This window comes from Monodon monoceros, unplaced genomic scaffold (assembly GCF_005190385.1).
Source record: "Monodon monoceros isolate NGI ecotype Baffin Bay Population unplaced genomic scaffold, NGI_Narwhal_1 Super_Scaffold_21, whole genome shotgun sequence".
Classification (NCBI taxonomy): Eukaryota; Metazoa; Chordata; class Mammalia; order Artiodactyla; family Monodontidae; genus Monodon; species Monodon monoceros.
In genome coordinates, this window is record NW_021703778.1 from 127,734,746 (window position 1) to 127,742,807 (window position 8,062).

Sequence of the window (8,062 nt, forward strand, 5' to 3'; positions counted from 1 at the left end):
TACACATGGGATAAAATGCCCAGAATTAAACTTACGTGTATCAGTGCCAAATTCCTGTTTCTGATATTGTGCTATATGATGCAGGGGTACAGGGGAACTCTCTGTACTATCTTTGCAATTTCTTTTGACCCTATAATTATTCCATGATAAAAAGTTTTTTAAAAGTCATGAGGAAGACAAACTCTAAAATAACAACCTTATAAACTGTAAATTGACTCTGATACCAGATCTAAGAAGAGTATGGAAAATATGAAGTAAAGAAGAAAACATCAGTGAAAAATGAGTTATTCCAATCATATATTTTTCCCCACTGGTAAAATTTTTTAAAAGTGCTTTAAGAAGATAATTCCTTGGGACTTCCCTGGTGGCACAGTGGTTAAGAATCCGCCTGCCAATGCAGGGGACACGGGTTCAAGCCCTGGTCCGGGAAGATCCCACATGCCACGGAGCAAGTAAGCCCATGCACCACAACTACTGAGCATGCGCTCTAGAGCCCGCGAGTCACAACTACTGAAGCCCGCGCGCCTAGAGCCCGTGCTTGGCAACAAGAGAAGCCCGCGCATCGCAACAAAGAGTAGCCCGCACGCAGCAACGAAGACCTAATGCAGCCAAAAATAAATAAATTTATTAAAAAATAATAATACTTCCTTATTTTTTGACTCTCTGGATGCTATCTTCATAAGTAAAACTATTTTTGAAATAATTTACTAATCATTTTTCAAGATTTTTTCCAAGTCATAATCAGTTTTACTGCAAAAGGACCCTGTACACATTTATCAATTCTAGGACCTTAATAGCTACCCAACAAGTCACCAACAGACAGAGGAACATGCATCATGAGAAGCAAGAAACATCACCATCCCTTCCGGTGTTAGCAACTTGTCACTCCTAAGTAGCGCTCACATCACTGAGGTCTGTGAACACTCTTCGCATTCATCCTGTGTGAAAGATGGAATAACTTCAGTACAAATGCAACATATTATAAGCAATTTCTTACAAAAAAGTCACAAATTAAACCAAAGCATTTTACAGAATGCAAACACCATGAAAAGAAAAATGCCTTCACTTAAGCTCTCTCTCCCCACATCCAGCGAGCCAGCTGGATGTCTTTGGGCCTGATGGTGACTCTCTTAGCACGGACGGCACGCAGATTAGGACCTTCAAGTAAGCCCACCAGGTATGCTTCACTAGCTTCCTGAAGCACGCCTGTGGCAGCACTCTGAAACCTCCAGTCAGTTTTGAAATCCTGGGCAATCTCCCTTATCCACCTCTGGAAAATCAGCTTCCAGATCAGAAGCTCAGTTGATTTCTGGTAACAGATCTGGGCCTGCCGCGGTGAGGTTTTCTCACCCCGCCGATAGAGGGGGCTCTTTTCCAGCAGTCTTAGTGGGCAGCTCCTTGCAGGCGCTTTCCTGCCCGAGGATCTGCAAGCAGTCCTCTTGGTTAGCATCCAACGCCGAAGTCTTAGGCCACTTTGACCACCGCACGGCTTCTGCTGCCCAACGAAGAGCCGCAGTTGTGAGTCAAGGAAAAGAATCTCCTTCAAAGAACGACCAAACCGCTCTGTGCTCTACTAACCACTTTTAATAGCTGAAGGTAACAGAATATTGAGATTTACCCAAATTATGCATTCTAGGAAATAGTTATTTATAGTAAACAAGTTATTGGGGAAAATGTTTGTATAGCACGCTTCCGTGCACAAAAAAAGGTAGTCATATTAATAAATGTGACACTTCTGTATAATTTTGTTTATCAGTTTTAGGACATGCAGACAGTACCACAAGTCTTTTTTTAAGTGTGACAGACCCAGAGATTAATGATGAATTCAACTCCACATCTGCTTTACTTGGCTGCCAAGAGATTTCTGGGTGTCACACAGCAAACTTAGTGAATCTGACTGAAGAAATATTTATAGAGTGAAACAATCAGTTGAGGAAAAGATCACGTAATTCTCTCTGACACTGAAACAAACATGGTGAAAGCTATGAGCGATTTAGGAAGGAACCCCAAGCATATGATGTTGTGTTTTCACCCTTTATTTGTGTCCAGTTTTTGGTTGCTTCAGGGAGGACAGTAAAACTAGTCCCTGATATTCCACCTTGACTGAAAGGGGATGGCCCCAGATTGGCTTTTAAACATACTATTTCACGTAATAGAAACTTTAGTAGAATTTCAGGAATTGTGATGTGAAATTCAGAAATATGATCGAAAAATTGGTCCTTAAGGTAGAAGACATTTTCTGTTAGTGCTTAACACTGTATATTAATTTCTATATCTTTGTTTGTTCTCCACTTTTAAGCCTTAAGAGCATCATAAACATTTAACATTTATATTTACAAACGAATTGCATGGGGAAAGGCAGAGGGGCATAGACAGAAGCAGTCCTTAGTGAGTGTGTAAACTCTAAATTAGTAACAGCCCTTAATCTATTACAGAAAGTTGATGTTTTCTATGGCAGTGTTTTAAAGTGGGGCACATTTACTCAATCAGAATGGCCTAATGGACAGAAGATTGGCAAGAGATTCTACTTGTCTATTCTACTGGAGCCTACTGCAGGGTCTACCCCTAAACCAGCCATGTGACCCTGTACCTCATGTAATTCCTTTAAACCTCAGGTTTTTTCACCTGTGAAATGAGGTGGCTACATAACATGAAGGTAAAATTGCCCAGGGTCATTTACTCAAATATTTAAATCACAAAGGGTTATTATTCAAACTTCTTAAAACGCAATATGGCAGTGGGGATGGGAATAGAAATTCTGAGGAGAGTAATGAAAGTCTGGATTAGCCCCTATGGAGAAAGGAAGAGTAAGCCGAACAACGATGTGTAGAAGGATAGACCTGGGGTGCTTAGGGGCCAGCCGAGAGTGGGATTCTTTGGTCTCCATCTTCACAAAGGTGTTCTCGGCGAGTAATTTTCTTCTATGACATGTCTACTGTGTTTTAGTGGCCAGAGAGCCTATACTAGATGAATGAATGAATGAGTGAACGAAGAGATCATTAGATGCGGGTTGAGAGCATGGACTTATTACCTCTCAGGTATGTTTCAACCTAGGATCCTATATTACCGTGACACACAAGAACGCAGGTGAAAAGGGTGAAGGGAACAGAGATAAAGATGAAATTAATTTTACATCAGAAGAATCAAGGAGGCTTGATGAAGGCAGGAGCTGAGCCTTGACGGCTCATGCCATTTGATGGACTCATCTGACTGTGTGTATCACAATCCAGAGACCAAGAATTAATCCCAGAAACATGATAACCAACTCTTGGAGAAGAGCATGTATCTTTACTGTAGCTTTTCTTAGGTGGTGGGGCTGGAGGTTTCTCAAATTCTTCACAGATAAGCTTCTGAAACTCCTGTTTCAGAAGTCTGACACAGAATTTTCTCTCTAAACCTTCCACTCACAACAGCTACAAGAACTTTTCCCCATCTTTCATCCGCACACTACTCTCTCCACACCACCATTCCCCTGCCCTGCCGTCCAGGCGGAGAGGACCAGCGTGACCTCCTCTCCTACCCTGCAGCTGTGCAGGTCCCTCCAGGAGCACCCGGGCATCCAAAGTCCTTGCCTGGTCCTCTGTTTTACCCACAGGGAAAGTGCACAGAGCTCTTGGGACATGGGCTTTGTTTCTCACTCTGACCACTTTTCTCCTGAAATATTCTCTCTTTTTTTTTAACATCTTTATTGGAGTATAATTGCTTTACAATGGTGTGTTAGTTTCTGTTGTACAACAAAGTGAATCTGCTATATGTATACATATGTCCCCATATCTCCTCCCTCTTGCTTCTCCCTCCCCCCTCCCCATCCCACCCCTCTAGGTGGACAAAAAGCACCGAGCTGATCTCCCTGTGCTATGCGGCTGCTTCCCACTAGCTATCTATTTTACATTTGGTAGTGCATATATGTCCTTGCCACTCTCTCACTTCGTCCCAGCTTACCCTTCCCCCTCCCTGTGTCTTCATGCCCATTCTCTATGTCTGCGTCTTTATTCCTGTCCTGCCCCTAGGTTCCTCAGAACCTTTTTTTTTTTTTTTTTAGATTCCATATATATGCGTTAACATACGGTATTTGTTTTTCTCTTTCTGCCTTAGTTCGTTCTGTATGACAGTCTCTAGGTCCATCCACCTCACCACAAATAACTCAATTTTGTTTCTTTTTATGGCTGAGCCATATTCCATTGTATATATGTGCCACATCTTCTTTATCCATTCATCTGTCGATGGACACTTAGGTTGCTTCCATGACCTGGCTATTGTAAATAGAGCTGCAACGAACATTGTGGTACATGACTCTTTTTGAATTATGGTTTTCTCAGGGTATATGCCTGAAATATTCTTAAGAAGAATTTCTGGTGAAAAAATTCTCCATTGCAATACAGTTAAAAATCTTTGAAGAGTCAAATAAATGCAGTTGTTTAAAACTAAATTTAAATATAAGCTGTATATAAAAATATACATAATCAGTTGGTAGAGGGGATGGTTGGATAGAGACTCCTGTAGTTTCCTGTTCTCTAGTTGGCTGTGAGTCCTGTTTCCCCTAACTTAGGACAGCAGATGGACTGTCTTGTTGTTCTGAATATGTTACACATGTTCTATACCACATCATTCTAGACATGAAAATACCACCCTTCATCTTTCTCCCTAAACATTTGTGCACATAGCGACCTCTCTGAACATTTAAGAATAACAAGAAAGGGCCCACACCACAGATAATTTAACACTTAATACTCGACTTGACTGTTCTCAGAAGCCCCATGACTATTTCCTACAAGTCAGCACAGATCCCCTTAGAAGGCAAAAGAGACCAGATGAAGAAAGATTTATAAGGGCCAGGAGGGCTTCCCTGGTGGCGCAGTGGTTGAGAGTCCGCCTGCCGATGCAGGGGACACAGGTTCGTGCCCCGGTCCGGGAGGATCCCACGTGCCGCGGAGCGGCTGGGCCCCTGAGCCATGGCCGCTGAGCCTGCGCGTCCGGAGCCTGTGCTCCGCAACGGGAGGGGCCGCAACAGTGAGAGGCCCGCGTACTGCAAAAAAAAAAAAAAAAAAAAAAAAAAAAAAGGACCAGGAATATAGTCTTATAGCCTAAAAGACCCTATGAGCAAGAAGCCAGATGAGGATTGATCTTATATTGAAATCTTCAATCAAAATCAACTGGTTTTCCTTTCCTTATCCTATACATTTCAAACTGTTCAGAGAAAAATACAGTGGGAACTTATAGATATTTCCTTGAACTATATTATGTACTTATAAATCCATTGTTTTCAGTAGTAGAATTACAGTGTGAAATTTAAGGTCATTGGCTTTCACACTGCTTTAGGAAATAGGATGCAAAAAATAGAGAAAAATATTTCACAAATATGCATAAAATCTAAAAGTACCTTTATTTTATTTATTTATTTTTTTATTTTTTTGCGGTACGCGGGCCTCTCACTGCTGTGGCCTCTTCCCTTGCGGAGCACAGGCTCCGGACGCGCAGGCTCAGCGGCCATGGCTCACGGGCCCAGCCGCTCCGCTGCATGTGGGATCTTCCCGGACCGGGGCACGAACCCATGTCCCCTGCATCGGCAGGCGGACTCTCAACCACTGCGCCACCAGGGAAGCCCGAAAAGTACCTTTATTTTAGATTTTAATACATATCCATCTAATTTTCACTAGTTTTCTTTTTCTCTTTCAATCTAAGTAAATATATATACACACATATACATATATATGATATTGTTATTGTTATTATGCAGTAAGAACATAGATCAATTACTATTTCAAATACGCCTCACTGTACCCATGGAGCTTAGGAAGAAACAAGAGTGGTGGTTCCTATTTTGAGATTATGGAAACTGAAGCACAGAGGGGTTAAATGCCTTCCTTACCACAAGGTCACAGAGAGAATCTCTGCCGGGGAGGGAGAGAAGGGGCCTTTCCGTCACTGCACGCTGTTTTATATGTTAACCATCAGGCACATGCTAAGTCAATGGATGCTGGCACTTTACATAAGTATATGATGATGCAGTGCTCTATGTAATAAAAATCTCAAGCATGAAACGTGGAAGCAATTCAAGAAAACAGATCTCACATCTTTGCCTTTGTCAGAGTCAGAATCTGACATGCTCTGATTAAAATTCAACATCTGAAGGCATTTAAAATTAAAATATACAGGTATTCACGTTTTCCTCCTTCCAGTGTTTCGTTGCTGCTTTTTTCATCTTAAATATTAAAAACATTACATTATTTTATTTCGTATGTCGAACTTCATGTCTCAGTATATTACACATTGCCCTTTCACCCCTGAGCTCTGGTTCAAATCCATCTCTTAGCTAGGGAAATAAAAAACATCTGAAAATATTTAGTAGACTCATCTCAGGCCTAATGGACTACAGTTTACATTAACTTGACAAACACAACAAACAAACAGATTTGCCACAAATTAAAATGTTTTCATGAAAACATTCAGGAATGAACAGTATATAAAGGCCTCTCAGACAGACCTGAAAGCTGTGCCTTTATTTCACAGAGGATTTGATACAAGGACAGAGAAAAATCTGGGCTGCACCTGTCCTACCCAAAACAGGTGAATGAAAGATCCAGGTCATAGGAAACTTCCTCTGCCATTTTGTGGTGGGGAAAACTGCAGTTTAGAAGGGCTCAGGGGGTGGTAGGATTAAGAGAAAACAGTCCTAAACTCAACTGTCAGCTGTATCACATTACTCTTTTGTTCATGCAAAAATTATTTATCGAGGCATGCACGGCACAAAAACACTTTGCTAGGTACTTTTTCATTGGTGCCTTCCAGCAAGTTGGGAAAACAAAGGTAACTTTGGCTTAAAGACAAAACAAAGAAAAAAGCCTGTTATTCTCTTGAGGGCCAACTTTTATGAACAAGTTTATATTTCATGATTTAAAGACAAGGAGACCACAGGCCAGTTAACGTTAAATCCTCACACACACCCCCACTAGTTGATGATCAAGTGCCTTCAGAAGCAAGTGGTGTGCAGGCAGGGATGGGGCTGCTGGGGACTGGAGAAGGCATGCCCTCACACAAAGGCATTCCTGCTTTTTAAAATATTAAGTGCCATGTAGTCCAAATGAAATATACGTGCAGGCCACCAGTGTGGAATCTCTTCCCTACAGCCCCTCTCGAAGCACTACATTTGATGACCACAGTCACCATCCTGATGGGTCTAGTCTGTCCCTTCCTCCACCACCCTCTCCCCCCTCCCCCGTTGCCTCATCTTCAAAAGCATGAGAAACAATTGCAACTACAAGGGGAACAGGTAATCCAAGTCCCTAAAACAGGAGTTCCGAGTGTATCAAAATCCCTTGGGGAATCTGTTAAAATGTATGTTCCCAGGCCCACTCCCAGAGACGCTGATTCTGAGGATTTGGCCTAGGGCCTGGAAATATGCATTTTAAAGGCTTTTCAGGTGATGCTGATGCAGGTCGTTCAAGGGCCACGTTTGGGGGAATACTGTCTATGCTGTAGCATGGACCTGCCTCCTGTTCTCAATGGATTTATCAAAGACCAGCACAGTGGAAACACCCACCCCCGTCACTGTCATTGCTTCCTTTCCACTGCCCTTATGGCAGCAAGGACTAGAATCATCCTTACAGAGGATCTGATACAGATGAGGAGAAAACAGAGCATTTCAGCTGATGGGGGCCATCCCAAGTCTCCCTGGGGGGGCAGCTCACACCCTTGCTCAGCTCCCTTTTGCATGTACTCTACTGGCAGAAGGTCCTTCCTCACAGCCCACCTGCAGAGTGCAGACCTGAAATGTGGAGCCATTTTTGCTTTTAATTCTCCACTCGGCAGCAATAGGAAGCCTCAGGCACCGTCCTCGGACAGTAGAGAACCTTTTACACGGTGTTAAGTGACACACTGAGAAAGGCCATGGTAAGGGAAATGCCGAATTCAAGTGGGCTCCGAATCAAGATTTTGTAGTAATTCTTCATTGATTTGAATTCCAATTTATGATCGGTTTGAAAGGTCTCCCACAGGTCCTTTCAGCCTCTCAGTAGCGCAACTCAGAGATCCTTTATTCTCTCATACCTCGTATGTGAAGTTC

General features: G+C 42.5%; 1 pseudogene; it reads right to left on the minus strand.

Moving 5' to 3' along the window:
• Nucleotides 1-1,066: 1,066 nt before the first annotated feature.
• LOC114903908 lies at nucleotides 1,067-1,450 on the minus strand (annotated as a pseudogene).
• Between the last annotated feature and the right edge of the window lie 6,612 nt (nucleotides 1,451-8,062).